This window comes from Taudactylus pleione, unplaced genomic scaffold, assembly GCF_031769625.1.
Source record: "Taudactylus pleione unplaced genomic scaffold, aTauple2 ptg000037l, whole genome shotgun sequence".
NCBI classification, from domain to species: Eukaryota; Metazoa; Chordata; class Amphibia; order Anura; family Myobatrachidae; genus Taudactylus; species Taudactylus pleione.
In genome coordinates, this window is record NW_028284439.1 from 19,634,826 (window position 1) to 19,652,454 (window position 17,629).

The 17,629-nt window shown below is 46.4% G+C and overlaps 1 protein-coding gene across 1 annotated transcript in view; it reads right to left on the reverse strand.

The window, feature by feature from the left end:
• ZMAT3 (zinc finger matrin-type 3) overlaps window positions 1-17,242 on the reverse strand; it is a 42,175-nt gene extending 24,933 nt beyond the window's left edge. The window contains exon 1 of the mRNA XM_088452426.1: window positions 17,070-17,242. The gene's annotated coding sequence lies outside the window, so the exon portion shown is untranslated. The remainder of the gene's footprint in view (window positions 1-17,069) is intronic.
• Window positions 17,243-17,629: the final 387 nt, after the last annotated feature.

Here is a 17,629-nt window from a genome sequence, read left to right on the forward strand (position 1 = left end):
GCACTCAGCGCTTGCAACCGGGTCTGAATCAGGCCCAGAGAGCCTTATTCAGAGACGGAAGGTAATGTAATCGCAACTGCATTCTCTCACGGATCACAGTTGCTAAAATATGCTAATGCATTCCAAAGCATACCCGAGCATAGGGATGCCCACTGCTGCCTTCTCATATCCGTCCGTCAACGTACAATAGCGTAAACATCGATATCATCTATGCACATCGGGAAGCCATGCTGCATATGCAGTTAGTCTGACCATCTGCAAACACCGCAGCTCTCATGACACGCAGAGAGCTCTCATGCTGCACAGGAGATTGCAATGACTAACTCCCCTTGTCTCTATTTCTCTTCTTGAGCAACAAGGATTAGGGTAATAATGCAGCTCATGCAGCATTTTCCATAATATTTTCAATTTTTTTTTAGACTCTCCGGCAAGGAATAACTTTTGTCTTTTCTGGTGAAAAGGTTTACACTGCAGACTGGTGGGAACCATGGGACAGGGGCTAATAGGCAGTGCTCTGGAGAACATTATATGAGCATGCACCCTTAATTTATATATGTTTCTGTTGTAAGAGTTACATCTCTTCCTAGAGATCAGCATGGAAGAGGTTGTGTGACAGCCAGGCAGCCAGTGAGAGCTGTGAGGAGAGAGGGTGGGGGCTCCCTGCAGTTCTCTACTGCGCCTGTGCTATAACGTAAGCAAAAAAATAAGAAATTAAGAAAAAAGGCGGTAATCTGCTTATTGTGGGCCTGATTCACTAAGGATCGCTATTGCGCACCCTCTGCAAAAATATGGTAATGAATGCTATCGCAATGCCGTCGCACAGTCCTGCGTATACATCGGTAACATCGGCCCCTCATGCACAATTACAACAGGTCTGACCTTACTCAGAAATTGCTAACCTCGTCGCACGCACTAAGCACTCAAGCTGCGTATGCCAACGCAGTGGCTAATTTCTGCACACCCATGCAACGGCGTTCAAACGGACACGCACGCTTGCGTTTCTCCAACCTCTCTCCCGTCACCACCCCCAAACTCTCACTTCCAGTCAATCAATCTGTGATTACTCTGCATGGTCTCTATGATAGCAGTGTGATCGCAGTGATGCCTTCACGCACTGCGATGCATACGCATCAATCGGCTGTCTGCTTGCGTAATCACAATATCGATCCTTAATGAATCCAGCTCAGTGTGCATTAAAGTGCGTACACACTAGACGATTGTTTTGAGTGTTTTGCACGATTCCAACGCATCGGAACGACAAAACGTTCAAATCATCAAGTGTGTACGCACTATGTTGTGCTGTGAGCGCTCCCGTGGGGTCGTCAGCCGCATCGTGTGGTTGTCAGCCACATCGTCAGGTAGGTCCTAGATGCAGCGGGATGCGCCTGGGTCCGACATATCGGGCGGTCAGGCACCGGATCGTCTAGTTTGTACCGGCTGCCTGATGTGTCGGCCCGTCGGCGGGGGAGTCACCGGTCGCATCGCTGTATGCACACGTTGTTTAGTGTGTACCCAGCTTTAGACTGTAAAAACTATATCTGTTCTCTCTGTCCCTCTATGAAGAGTGTCTCATTTGCAGTGTGGTATTGCATGCAGAGCATATGGTGTCTCTTAACAAAAAAGTTTTGATATACTGCACCATGATTGGCTATTTCTTTCTGTCCATTTCTATGTGAAAGTGAAAGCCTGAAAACACCACCTGAACAAAATATTATTGTGCGAAACATATGGACTATGCCTAAAGGATTCTACATCTGATTTACAATGAAAGTCATATTGATTTGAATGGCTCCCCAATCTTTGTCTTGTTTTTCCACTGTGTTTCTTTGCCCCGACTTAGAAACCAGACACTGTACTTGAAGAGGACACCTACTGTATCTGTGCAGCTTCAGGACCTGTGTCCTGTGTGGAAGGTCCTGTTCTAGAAATCCACTCAGGCTACATTCTCGTCGGAATGAAATGCAAGCCTGACACAGTGAGCCACAGTTTCTAATGCGAAATTCATTATTAATAATAATAATAATAATAATAATAATATTATTATAGTAGAGAATTTTTATTTATGTGCTCATAGCTCCTACTGCAGAGTTGAATCATAATTGCATGCACTCAAATAAACGTATAAGTCCATCCTTGTGATCAGACCGCCCCCTCCATACACTGAGTTTCATAGCGGCCATCAACAATGTGCACTGGCACCAGCCTTAACTTAGGGCCGAATTCAATTAGGTGCGAAAAGTCGTGATTGATGAAAAGTGATCACATGGCAAAGTTATCGCCGCATTCGCCAGTTTTGATGCAAACTTTTCGCATACTTTCTCTCAATGCACGCTCCCGCTTTTTGCCTTATCCAATTGCGAAACATGCGAAAACGCATATGTGCGATAATTGTGCATGGCGCAACTAGCGAAAAGTTCAGCACATTTTGGGGAAATCAGTCTGTACCCCATAAAAAGCCTAACTGACACTGGAAATCATTATACAAGTGTATTAATAGCACTAATAAAAGTATTTTGTGTTCTTTAGTTAAGTCAAATGGCTGTTATATGCATATTTGCATAAGTGTGGAAACACGATATAAACCAATTTCTTTTGTAAAATAAATGCTGTAGTTAAAGTGGGGGTACATTAAAATGGGTACTAGTATATTTGTGTCTATAAAGTGCACTTTTAAATTGTTAAAAAAATACACCTGCTGCAGCCACCTGCAATCCTAAGAACACCTGTCCCATTTATACAGCCCCCCAGAGTATCTGACCCAGTACTTTAAACCCATTTTCTACACTTTTTACATTTTCACCCCAAAAATGACATATAGGGGATCTAATTTTTTGTGTGCCTAATTAGTCATTAGAAGTGTGGGGGGGGGGTCCAAAGGGTTCTGAACCAAGTCTCCACATTTTAGCCAAAAATAGAGATTTTGCACATTTTCTTACCTGCCTCTGGTGAAAACTTTTCGGCGATCTCTGCATATGGGGTTTAAAACTCCAGCAATTGGATAGCGCGATACGCGTGAAAAGTTCGCATAGGTGAACGCTTTTCGCCAGACTCAACTTTTCCCACCTAATTGAATCCGGCCCTTAGTGTAAATTGTCTGTCTACAACCAGGCTTATTTACTCTTACCACCAACTTGATATAGCGCGCAGTTGTGTCCACACACCCACACTGAACATTGCCTTTGTGAGAATGCTCAGTTCCAGCCTGGTTATATTCTTTCAGTCATAGCGGTCAATTCAAACATGGGGGACAAGCTGACGTTGTAACGGCTTGGAAACTCCGCCATCACAACTCACCCCCTTGTGGCCCGATTCTGCGCCAGTCTTGTGGATTTTTGTTCGCAGCCCTATGAGTACCCTAAGGGCAGCGTATATCCGCAATGACTTGCGGCTTATTAAATTGGCCACATAAATGGAGATGCATTTGAAATAGCTATGACTCTTCATCGCCCATAATTGTGTACGCTTCTTCCTGGAGCATGCATAGTGCAACACCGCAAGATGCGCTCCACAAACAGATGTACACTCCACTCTGCATCAGCATTGTTTTCTGTCCGATTACCTGTTTGTGCTATATATACATTCAATATTTTATATGTCAAGCAAGCCTAAGGATGATAATTATGATAGCACAATGCTGGAACTCTGATTAATTAACTTGTGTAGATCAGAGGCTAAGTTCATTTGCAAACATCTTATGATCCCAAATTCCAGACACTGAGCTCTCTAATTTCACTCAACAGTTGCTATGGTTATATTGAGAGTGTCTATAGCCCAGTTATGAAATCTACTTTGTTTTCCATTCTGCAGGTCAGTTTTCAATTGAACACATCAACTGTGATGTTTGCTTAGCAAGTGATTATTATTATTATTATCCTTTATTTATATGGCGCCACAAAGGTTCCGCAGCGCCTTACATGGTACATAAATGAGCACACAAGAAAAACAGTTATTAGCCTTACAATACAAGGCAGGACAAGGACATGGTTTATAGACATAGCTGCATAACACAAGCAGCAGGACATAAGCAACCAAGTGTTAGGTGTCGTTGTGGGGAGTTAGGAGTAAATCATACTATATGTAGGGGGAGGAGAAGCACATGAGGGACGAGGGCCCTGCTCATGAGAGCTTACATTCTAAAGGGGAGGGGCAGACAGACAGGGGTGACACAGATGGGGTAGATAGTGAGAAAGGAGCATGGAGCAGTGGGTTAGGATGTGTGTGCTGCGGAATGTGTGTGTTTAAGATGACCTGATGTTATGTCAAAATTAAGTCCTTCGTTCATCTATCTCTATGTCAACAAATAGATTTTGATTATGTGTTATTTACATGAGAGATGTACAAAATAAAGTTGTAGCACTTTAATTATGGTGTGTTACATTGTAGCATCTAAATACAGTACATCCAGATAAAAATGCAGCTATTATGGGACTGTCCCGCCATCCTAATACAGTAGTGACTACTTTAATCCCAGCTGCTGGGTGCTATGCCATGCTCCTATCAGTGGGTGCATCTCACATGCTAGACCCACCCACAAATGGGTGCAGCCATGCCCAACATGTTGTGGTCCCACAGGTTGTTGTTGTGCCTGGGCCCAGAATTTCTCTTGGCAGCCCTGGAGGTGACAGGCATAACCAGGAGGGCATAGGGCTTAGTGGTGGGATAACAAGACCATAGAGGGAGGGAGGGAGGGAGGGAGGGAGGGAGGGAGGGAGGGAGGGAGGGAGGGAGGGAGGGAGGGAGGTGGCTGAGAGTGGAGGAACAGGAAAGGCGGGGGAAAGGAGCAGAGGGTTGGAAGGCAGATTGATGAGAGAAAAAAGGGAGAACAACAAGTGGAGGAGACAAGAGGGGGGTGATAAACAACTCTCTCAAAAAGAAATAGTTCTGGCTCAAGAATATGTCAAAAGTCGATGACATTACAAATGATACAGTCCCTTACAATAATCTACTAAATAAAAATATGAGATATGGTAAGAACTTACCCTTGTTATCTCTATTTCTACGAAGTCCATAGGGTTCCACAGGATACCTTGGGGGTATAGGTGTGACGTCAGTCGCAGGGCACCAAAGAGTTAAGCTTTCAGCCTCCCAGGATGCAATAGGTCCCCCTCCTATACCCCGCCCCCGAGCCAAGGCACCTCAGTTAGTTATCAAGCCATAGGCCGGAGGAGGAGAATTAAGAGAGAGAAAAAAAGATCTGGACACATACAAGAATCACATTCTCACCAGAGGGAGACGGAAAAACCGGTGACCAGAGCAAAGCCCATCTGCAGCACAGGTGCGACAGGGCGGGAGTCCTGTGGAACCCTATGGACTTCGTAGAAATAGAGATAACAAGGGTAAGTTCTTACCATATCTCATATTTTCTACTTCAGGGTCCATAGGGTATCCACAGGATACCTTGGGGATGTCCCAAAGCAGTATCCTTTAAGGGTGGGGACGCTCCTGTGCAGAAAGGAGAATCCGCCGCCCGAAGGAAGCATCCTGAGAGGCGAAGGTGTCAAACCTGTAATACCTCACGAAGGTATGGACAGAGGACCACGTAGCAGCCTTGCAGATCTGGACTGCAGAGGCACCACGTCAAGCTGCCCACAAAGGATCCAAAGACCTAGTGGAATGAGCCTTCAGAGAAGGAGGAACCGGTAGGCATTCATGAAGATAAGCTTCAGAAATAGCCATACAGATCCAGGCTGCCAAAGTTTGCTTTGAGGCAGGCCAACCCTTTTTACGGAAGCCATAGAGGACAAACAAAGCGCCCGACTTCCTAAACGAAGAAGTGCGGTCAACATAAGTCCTTAAGGCCCGCACAACATCCAAAGAGGCCTCACCCACGGAAGGACACGGTGAGTTAAAGGCCGGAACAACGATTTCCTCGTTAATATGAAACTGGGAAACAACTTTGGGAAGAAACGCGGGCCGAGTGCGGAGCACTGCCCTGTTCCCATGAAAAACCAAGAAAGGGGGTCTACAAGAAAGAGCTCCTAAATCAGAAACACGTCTGGCCGAAGCAATAGCCAGAAGGAAAACAGTCTTAGCTGTTAGCCATTTAAGATCCACTGAGCCCAGTAGTTCAAACGGCGGTCCTTGGAGAGCCCTCAGGACCACAGCCAAATCCCAAGGCGCCACAGGTGGAACAAAAGGCGGTTGAATGCGGAGAACACCTTGCATAAAGGTGCGCACATCCGGGATTGTAGCAATCCTACGGTGAAACCAGACAGACAGGGCCGAAACCTGTACCTTCAAAGAAGCAAGGTGAAGCCTATGATCTAGTCCCGCTTGTAGGAAGACGAGAATCCGAGACAGACGAAACTCCCGCGGTGCATAACCTCTCGGTCGACACCACTGGAAGAACGTATGCCACACGCGATGGTATATCCTCGCGGAAGACGGTTTCCGAGCTCGCAACATGGTACGCACTACAGAGCTGGAACAACAGCCACGCCGTCAAAGACAGCCGAGTCAGGTCCGGGTGAAGGCAAGGACCCTGAGACAGAAGGTAGGGTCGTAGCGGCAACCGCAGAGGACTGTCCACGACAGACCCTGAAGGTCTGAGAACCAGTGCCGTCTGGGCCACGCGGGAGCTATCAACAGGAGCGTCCCTCCTTCCTGTTTGAATTTCCGGATTACCCGTGGAAGAAGGGAGACCGGAGGGAACAGGTATGCGAATCGGAACGTCCACCGGACGGACAGAGCATCCACCAGAGATGCCCCTCCGTCTCTTGTGCGAGACCCGTACACCGGCAACTTGTTGTTGTGCCGGGACGCCATGAGGTCGATCTCTGGAAGACCTCCATCTGTCCACCAGCAGTTGAAAAACGTCCGGGTGCAGGGACCATTCCCCCGGATGAACGTCCTGGCGACTTAGAAAGTCCGCCTCCCAATTTAGCACTCCCGGGATGAAGACCGCTGATATGGCCGGAAGATTGCGCTCCGCCCATACCAGGATCCGAGAGATCTTCACGAGAGCCGCCCGACTTCGGGTTCCTCCTTGCCTGTTTATGTAGGCCACGGTGGTAGCGTTGTCCGACTGGACCTGTACCGGACGACCCTGGAGAACCCGATGTGCCTGCTGGAGAGCATTGAAGACCGCACGGAGTTCCAAGATATTGATTGGAAGCTCCGCTTCTGTCGGCGTCCACCTGCCCTGGAACAAGTGTGGACCCGAAACTGCTCCCCAGTCCCGAAGACTGGCGTCCGTTGTCAACAGGACCCAATTTGGAACCCAGAACGGACGTCCCCCGCTGAGATGGGTCGTCTGTAACCACCAGACAATTGTCTGGGACTTCAGAGACTGCGGCAGCCCGTTCCACTTGGACAGAATCAGGTGCTGCAGAGGTCTGGAGTGAAACTGGGCATATTCCACCATGTCGAACACCGACACCATGGAGCCCAGTAACCTCATCGCCGAGTGTAGAGACACCCGGCGACTGAGCAGACAATTGCGCACCCTCGATTGTAAAGCACGGATCTTTTCCTCCGTCACGAAGATCCTCTGCTGTTCCGAGTCCAATAAGACTCCGAGGTGCAGAATCCTCCGAGACGGGATTAGAGTGGACTTCTGCCAGTTGATTATCCAGCCGTGCCGTTGCAGTAGCGCAATGGTCAGGTCCAAGTGGCGTAGAAGGAGCTCTGGAGATCCTGCCCTGCCACCAATAAAAGGTCGTCCAAGTACGGCAACATGCGGACTCCCTGCAGCCGCAGAGAAGCCACCATGACTGCCATCACCTTGGTGAACACACGTGGTGCTGTCGCCAGGCCAAAAGGTAACGCCCGAAACTGGAAGTGGTCGCTGCGGATTGCAAACCTGAGGAACTGTTGATGGCGCAAAAGAATAGGGACATGCAGGTAAGCGTCCTGTATGTCCAATGACACCATGTAGTCCCCAGGTTCCAGCGCCAGAATGATGGACCGTAGGGTCTCCATCCAAAACTTCGGTACCCGCAAAGACCTGTTGAGAGCTTTGAGGTTGAGAATCGGACGATACGACCCATTGGGTTTCTGTAGCAAAAAAAGATTTGAATAGAAACCCTGGCCCCTCTGGGAGAATGGAACAGGCACTATAACTCCAGCCTGGCGCATAGTGTGCAATACCTTCCGCAGCTCCGTAGCCTTGTTCCGGTCTGATGGTAGACCCGTGGTGAAGAATCGAGCCGGGGGTCTGTGCCGGAAGGAGAGGGCGTACCCCTGGGAGACCACCTCGAGAACCCAAGTGTCTGTCGTAGTGACCGACCAACACTGGGCGAACTGCAGCAGGCGGCCTCCCACTTTGGGATCCCCCAAAGGGAGGCCCGGACCGTCAGGCCGCAGGCTTGTCATCTGGCTTGGGGGCCGGACGTCTGGTACTCCATGCCTGCTTCCGGGGCTTGGCCGATTTCTTAGGGCCAGCCTGTCGAGGAAAAGACTGTGGTTTGGGCCTGCCCTGGGCCCTAGATGACCGAAAGGACGATGGTCCAGAACCAGAAGGAGCAGCGGCCGACGGGAGACAAGCCGATTTGGCTGCCGCCAGTGTGGCCACAATCTTATCCAGATCTGGACCGAAGAGAACTTCTCCGGTAAATGGCAACGCCTCCAGACCCCTTTTGGAATCTGCGTCCGCCTTCCAGGATCGCAGCCACAAGGTGCGACGAGCAGCCACCGCTGCTGAAGAAATTCTAGACACTAGAGTACTAATGTCTAAGGCCGCCTCGTTGATATAAGTGGCCGAATCACGGAGATTACCAATCAACTCCGCCTGTTCGGCCGGACAGTCGGACTCAAAAGGTGCCTCTAATGAATCCGCCCAGCGCTCCATCGCTCTAGCAACCCAGCAAATGGCCATAGCCGGTCGTGCTGCCCCCCCGCAAGGGAATAAGCGGACTTCAGGCAGATCTCCACCTTGCGGTCCGTAGCATCCTTAAGGGAGGACAGGGATGGCATCGGCAATGTGGCACTACGGACAAGACGGGTCACGTGAGAATCCACCTGTGGAGGAGATTCCCACTTTGCAAAATAATTATCCGCGAACGGATAAGCCACCGCCAGGCGCCTCTGCAGCTGGTATCTTTTGCCAGGCTGTTTCCACGCCTCCTCTAAATGGTCCACTAACTGACCTGAAAGAGGAAAGACTGTGGCATCGCCCTTCACATCTTTAAAAAAGGCGTACTTAGATTTAGCCGCTGGGGGAACTTCGTCCTCAATCACCAAGGCTGTGCGGACTGCCCGAATAAGTCCAGGAATATACACCTTGGACTTAGCGTCAGCGTCCTTAGTATGGAGAGGTTCCTGATCGTAAGGATCCAGAATCTCCCCATCATCAGACGTCCCCTCGTCATCCTCATAAGGAGCCGACAGAGACGCCACCGGCCGTTTATGTGGCCGGATCACAGACTCCCCTTGCAACACATCCGACAAGTTCTGTACAGAACTCGTCAGGGAGTTAACCCACGCCGGCTCCTGAGAAACCGGGAGCCGGGAAATAGGGAGACTGTGGGGTACCACCAATTGTCGTGGGAAACCCTGCATGGGTGAAGACACCACTGACTGCTGGGACAAACCCATCGGTTTAAACGCGGGTTGCGGAGCTAACTGGCCCACTAAGGTTGTAAGCGCCTGAGCGAAACAAGCCCAGGGCGGCTCCTGTACCGGTGCTGTAACCGTAAGAGGCCGCGCCAGCGTAACACTGCCGGCAGAGGCCCTCCGCGCTACCCTCCCCCTCCGCTAACGGTACTTTACACGTAGTACACTGTAGCCGGAGAGGAAAATCACTTTCAGACATGATGGCACCAAGTATGTGACCCCTCTCAACAATTATATATCAAATAAGCGAGAGACCACCCTGCAGCACCACACCGCTTAGCAGAAAGAACAGGGATAGTAATAAAGCTGACAGTTTAGAAGAAAAGTTACAGGCAGCAGCGCTAGCACAGTCACATACAATGCAAAGAAATATCAATTCCTGCACTAACAGCGCTGATCAATCAACTACGCAGACACAGGGCCTGGTAGGACACAGCGCAGCATACACAGACCTGACCCAAATCGGAGGACAGGTATGCGGGGGGACCCAGACCACGATGCTTCCATCCAGGCTTCCAGCAGCGTTCACCATGCGTTCAGAGGAAGATGGCCGCCGAGGAGCAGAGAGGAGGCTGGCCTGGGGGAGGAGCGCTGCCACAGGACCAGTCGGCAGCGTGCAGAGAGGGCTGTGTGAAGCGGGGGAAGCGCCGGCTGTGAGACAGGGAAGGCGCGCTCCCCTGGCATGCATTTAACCCCTGGGACGCTGCAGCACTACCGCTCTGCTGCGGTCCGCTGTCCCAGGGGGTAGTGGAAGCGCAGGTTGGTCGCCTGGATCCACGCTGCAGCCAGTCCCCAGAGAGCCCCCGGCCTGGGGACTCAGGACCATGTGATCAGCGGGGACCCACCGCGGGACCCCGCTGCTTACCTTTGTCCCCCTTGAATCCGGCCATGGTCCGGAACATCTGGGGTCACCGCTAGCTGTGACCCCAGATGCTCACCAGCATCCCCGGATCGGTACCGGCGTTCTGGTACCGGCGGGGGTGTAGGGAAGACAGCATGGACGTCAGGACTGCCTGTCCATGCTGTACATCCAGATGTGCAGCCACAGCTGCATAGAAGAAAGCTTCAGGGGCTCTTCTAGCCCCCACTCCGACAGGTGCACCCGACTCCGGCCGGGCACCAAACTAAACTGAGGTGCCTTGGCTCGGGTGCGGGGTATAGGAGGGGGACCTAGTGCATCCTGGGAGGCTGAAAGCTTAACTCTTTGGTGCCGATGACTGACGTCACACCTATACCCCCAAGGTATCCTGTGGATACCCTATGGACCCTGAAGTAGAAAATGTATTATTATCATAAGTGTGACATGATATCAAATATTTCAGTACACTGCTCTTTCAACTTAACCTATAAGGATGCAATGTAACTTTGTTTTGTACAAAGTGCGTTCTTCAATAAATTATTACAGAACGTAGAATAACACCTATATATACTGTCTACATTATTTTTTTTGTTTACATTATTATAGGTTTACAAAAAGTTGCTGATTACCATGGCGAAATTTGGTCTTCTACTATAGTAATCTTATTCCTTAATTGTCATAAAGGGAATCAAGCCAGCTCATCTCTGTTTATTAATTATCTTTTTTTTTTACATAGGGACATTCTGATTATTTGATAGTACCAAATCCAACCGAGAATAGTGTAGATCTGGGATGATTCATCCCCGTCTGTCAGTTGCAGATTAGATCAATTCAGAATGAATGCAACGGGTGTGGTATGTTATAAGACTTGGAATGACTGATGAATATTTTCTTGCATATTGCAGGAATTACACACCAGTTACTTCAAGGCAGGAAAAGATAAATATACTTTAAGAACTATAGGGTCTATTTACTAAGCAGTGTAATGGTGCATACACACTGTCAGATTTTTCCTTCAGATATGAACGATAACGATTTAAAAATCGTTCAGTCGTTCATATCTGAAGGAAAATCGTTCATATCTGACATGCCTGAACAATGGACGATCAACGATGCGCGTTCCCGATGGTCAGATAACGATTTCTGACATCTGATGTGTTTGCAGTCAGACTTGGACGATTCCATTCATTTTAATGAAGTCAAAAATCGTTCAATCGTTCTGATCGTTCAAATCGTTCAAAACTTTGGTAAAATCGTTCAAATCGTTCAATCGTTCATCTGACAAATCTGACAAGTCTGACAAATCTGACCGTGTGTATGCTCCATTAGGAGACAGAGTGAAAAGTGATAAGGTGCCAGCCAATCAGCTCCCAACTGTCATTTTTCAAACACAGCTTGTGAGATGGGAGGTAGGAGCTGACTGGCTGGCACCTTATCACTTTTCACTCTGTCTCCTGACACTGCTTAGTAAATAGACTCCTATGTTTTTTGTATTTTTCATCTGCAGTGTTCCAAATGCTGAGGAAAAGTGATATAGACCTGCATGATAAGGTGCTGCACTTGGTTATTTGGTTATGACACAAATATACATTGAACCCTTGAATATAGAATCCAGCTATGCCTCGTGTCGTAAGCCAAAATAAATAAATAATTCTCCTTGTATGTACATTGTTGTAAAACACAGAGGGGTGGGGTCTGTGTTCTGGCTTCATTAAACAATATATTGTGTAAGAGGTTTGGTTTAGTTATGGTTAACTTGGTAAATGTATGTTGCTTACTGTCTGTAAATGCATTGAAAGTATAGAAAAGTAATTAAGTAAAATTTTCTTCCATCAGAAAAACAGGGGACAAAGGACCTCATTCAGAGTCGGTCGTTGCGGCTGCTCGGTCGTAGGGGAAAGGGGCCAGATATGCAAATGAAGCGATCATAAGTTGCATGGCTAAGATGGGTTCGTTAGCTGAACGACCGAGGGTAAGAAGCGGTCCTAAGAATAAATACACGCCCCCTTCTCGATCGCAACACACGTCATCTCCGGGGATATAAGGATTAATCGAGACCATCGGGACCCATCGGAGCTGATCGCAGAGCTAAAGGCTGACCATACCATCTCTTAAGCACTACGATCCAGTCAGTGTAGCAACCACCCATGTCACGTGTGCCATGACACTACTTTGTTAATTATGCACTCCCATTAAACTCCCCTCGCATAGTCAGGCACGCCTGCGTTCGGATCTCCACTCCCCCGTTCACAAGCACCTTCCCCTGTTACCACCCACAAACGGCTCATTCTGTCACTCAAACTAACGATCTATTGGCCACCATCTGAGTTCTACGCAGACCATAAGGTTTGCGTACAACTCTGGATCAAGCCTTATGTTCGGACAAAACAGCGAGCGTGAGCATATATAATATATATATATATATATATATACATATATGTGTGTGTGTGCCTGTCTATCACCAGCTATACAGAGACGAAAATATATAAATAGGTAAATTAACTTACACTGTTTTTAACATTACTTAATCCTGTACATATGTTCTCTAAACAAAACAAAGTGTGGCCATTGTAACCGCCCCACTTTTGTATTAGTTTGGAATTGTTAAATTAGCAATTACTGCTAAACATCTGTTTATTTACTAAATATCTGCAAGATAAAGACATTGGGAGTATTTAGTAAAAGTTAAAAAGTGTTGTAACACACTAACCAATAAGATATTTCCATTCATTGTTTAAACCGAGGAATAAAATATGAATATTGATTGATTGATTGATTGATTGATTGATTACTACCAACAGACTTATGCCCCTTTCACACTGCTATCAAATAACCCCGGTTACTGCGCAGTGTGAAAGGGACCAGTTGAAATAACCCGGCATTTCAACTCGGGTAGCAAGCAGGGTTGAGGCTTGTGGTGCGGTGTGACCGGGTAACGCGGGTCAAGGCGACCTGGGTCCATTCACTGCATAGGGAGAGTGGCGCTTGGAGATGAAATCATCTCCAAGCGCCGGCTCAGCAATGATGGCGGTAATATCATCGACCCGGCATTAGTGCCGGGTCGGGCCGCCAGTCTGAAAGGGGTCTCAGGCGGGTCACACCCGGGATCAAGGTATGCCCAAATCCCGGGTGCGACCCACCTTAGCGAAGTGAAAGGGCTATAACTCTTAAGGAAGTACAAAAGTTCAGCCAAACCCAGGAACATGTCAGAATTACTTTTGATCAACAAATAGGTTTTGTGGATTAAATAGAAACAAAAGGTTAAAATTATTTGATTACACAAAACTTGAACTATACTGTTGTGTGCACATAAAATACATCTTATTTGGAAATTGCAGATCCTGAAAGGTAATTTTAATCTCATGCAAGTTTTCATAACCCTGCAGCTTCGTAGAATAGTAATACACACAGAATAAAACTATTTTCAATACAATCCCTCTTCTACATAATCCAATATAACAAAATGTAGACATATACTACATGTGTAAGAAATGGGGGACTGTGACACAGGGGTCTATTCAGCAACAGTGATAATGTTGCCCAGAATATTATCGGGCAACATCGTCACAAGATTTTATCAATTATGATAAAATATGTAAGCTATGCATCAATATTTTGTTCAGGGACAGCGGTTGCGGTAACACGCAACCGCCTTCTGCTCAACGGGACGTTTCTGTCGTCCCTGAGCTCGCCTTAGGACACCTGCGTTACGGTTTGACAGGTGTACCGCCCCAGTCAAACTCCCCTGTCCCCGCGATGTCACAGAAGGGATTGTTTTCCGAAAACAATCCCTTCCGTTTGTTCCTCTGCGCATGCTCAGTCATGCGCTCAGGAACAGTCTCCGTCCTGGATTCCCGGTGTCCGCTGACGACTAAGTACAGCTCCAGCCTGTCCGAACTGATTGACATGTGTATACAGGCTTTATACTAGCCTGTATATATGTATATTTATGTGCTTTTATATTTAAAAATGTATATATAAATGTTAAATATAATTGCACATAAATATACATGTATACAGGCTAGTATAAAGTCTGTATACACATATCATTCAATTTTGGGAGGTTTAAAAGGCTCTAAAGTGACTTACCTGCCGCCGATCACCAGGAAGCAGGGACGGAGACTGGGCGGGCTTTCCAGATGCTGCAGGGACTTATGGAAAAATGTCCCTCTGTCCCTGCAGTTTTCGTGATATTTAAGTATTTTCTGCATATAATGCCATTCTGAAATGGCGTTATATAAAGGAAATATTTATCGAGTGATTTAACACTCTTTGCTTTGCTGAATAGTAAGAAGTGTTAAAGCACTGTAGAGATCAATGGCTGATCCCTACAGTGCGGGATTCAGCGAGATGGGAATCAATGGAGAAGATAATTGCGTTATCTTCTCCATTATCCCATCACTGAATAGGAGAGTTACATAAAAAATACGGAAATCATAGTTTCCGTATTTTTTCTGTTAAAAAAATCAATGCTGAAAAGACCCCATAACCTCTTGAAAAACATTGCTATAATCAGTCTGTATTAATTACTTTTAAAGTGATAAACAGAAAAATGTCACCAATAGAGAATGGCCCATATTCAATTTGAAGCGTTTAGTCTGGATCCGCGTTAAGTTACCGCCGATTACGTCATTATCGACTGTTTTGGTTTTACCCCGTATTCAATTTGAGACTTTCCGCCTAGGCAGAAAGTCAATGCAATGTAATAAGCGGTAAAGTATCGCCTATGAATGGCAGACGGAAAAAAGTGCAGAATTGGGGTTTTGGGGTGCAACGTTTTGGAAACCCCCGTTTGGAAACCCCCTTCAGACAGTCCCCCAAAGGTAATCTGTGTAAAAAAAAACTTAAGGACACTCCAAAAATTGACTTTGAAAAAGGGGGCAAAAAAAAAAATGTTGGTGTATAAAGTTAAAAACTAGCGAACTTGACTCTGGGGGGTCCCCAAGTATGCCCCAGGTGTTTTTTTGATTGCAGGTGTTTGCGGCAGGTGGATTTTTCACGATTTTTTCAACTTCACTTTTTCAACTTTAAATATGCTGACCTCCATTTTCAAGTACCCCAAATTTGCTGGGATAACTTATTTTCTGGAAAAATACTCCTACAGTAAATACTATTCTGCATCAGGTATAGAAAAACGCTATTTAGCAGCTATTGAGCCCATTTAAAAACACCAAATACCTTCAGCAAGCCAAATCGGGGGGTACCATAGTGAACCCCCATGTCAGAGCATCATTTGGGGGGTGACAGGCTGATTTCTCCAAAAATGACAGTACTTTCTGCTTGTTACAGTATCGCCGGGGGCCATTTACTCGTACTTTCAAATTGAAAACGGGATAAAGCGTGCACGCGCGTGATACAAGTCCGGGCCGCGTTAACTTAATGCGGCTCGGCTCAAATTGAATACGGCTCTAAATTTTATAACTATATCTGTGTCTGTGTGTGTGTCTGTGTTGATGATATTGTCTCAGTGTATAGTGTCTTCTAATATTATATATTAGTAATTTACACTGAATGTATACATGTGCAGGGTCAAATATAGCAACTTCTTAAAACAAGGAAGAAAACAGTACCCTAAATTTCATAGCGAGCAACAATTTAAAATCATGACCAGGGACTAATTTTTTTACGGCGTTGTTGCATCTGAACACGACATGTAATACTGGAGTCCTTGGAGTACCACAATCCCAAATAATTGCAGGTTTACAGAGTTGAATTATATTTATAACATGCATTTTTTCCATCTTAAATGTGCCTCTCCCATAAATTCTAATGTATAAATAACAAATAATAAGACTAAATGGTAAGAACTCCATAGAACATGCAGAAAATTAAGAATTTTATTATGGATCTGGTCAAATATTGAAAAACAGAATCACTTCCAGGAACGCATCTATAAACTCTGGTACTGTACCTCAAAATTAGGATGTTAGCAACTATGAAATGACTGTTGTATCTTCATCATATGAACATATATCAACATATTATTTGGGAGATGTATCAAGCCTTGGAGAGAGATAAAGTACCAACCAAACAACTCCTGACATTTTTCAAACACAACCTGTAACATCACAGTGAGGAGCTGATTGGTTGGTACTTTACCTCTCTCCACTTGTCTCTGTCCAATGCTTTGAACATCTTAAAATGCACACAGAATAACAATATACAGCAACATATAGAAAATATTTGAATTACTACTGAATAGCATCTTTATGTATACAGTTATTTTACTTAGTTATGTCCATCATACTATAAACTGCAAATACAGTTTGTATTAATCTGGAAAACAGAAGCACAAAATACTGAAATGCTTATCCGATTAGGCTCCTAGGACAATTCTGCATGTGGTGCAAACCCAATATTTATTTCAATGACTGAGCTAATTCTTTTACAAATATGCATAAGTGCAGTAAGTCATTACATTTGTACATAAACATGTTGTGTTTGCAAACCAATTAAAGGACCAATTAAAGGAAGAAAAAAAGGTGTCTGCATTCTTTTAGTTGCTGGCTCCCAGTGACATGGTAGTGAGGGATGCTGAGTATGACTGGATGTACTAATAGAACTAATGTGCAGCAAGTGAATATGGCATAGTACATTGTGTAGAAGATGTGACAGCAGGCCAGTGATGGACATGGAAGTGAGGAGGAGGGTTACTCACACACTGCTGCTGATGCACTATGCTCTCTCACTGAAGCTTCCCCTCTAACTGAGAGGAGGCAGCCGGATGTGGGATCATCCTCTGGATGCAGGAAGAATGAGGCCCGGAATAAGCCGGCTGCTTTCCCTGTGTGCAGCTGCTTCTGTGTTCCAGGCTGCAGCCGCCGCAGTCTCTTCCTACTCTCTGCTGGCAGTGTATAAGCGGTGGCTTCCGGGGCCTCCCGCCCTCCCATTGGCTACCTGCCACACTCACACTGGCCCGACTGGCGGCTACTGATGGACTGAGATGTTATTCTCTGTATAGCAGCATGTATTCAGCGGCAGCGCCAGCGACGCTCGCACAGGTGTCACGGTGCCCAGACAGCTAATTGGGCTGTAGCTACTACTGTACAGCACTATACTGGTGTATACACAGCTACTACTGTACACTATACTGGTGTATACACAGCTACTACTGTACACTATACTGGTGTATACACAGCTACTACTGTACACTATACTGGTGTATACACAGCTACTACTGTACACTATACTGGTGTATACACAGCTACTACTGTACAG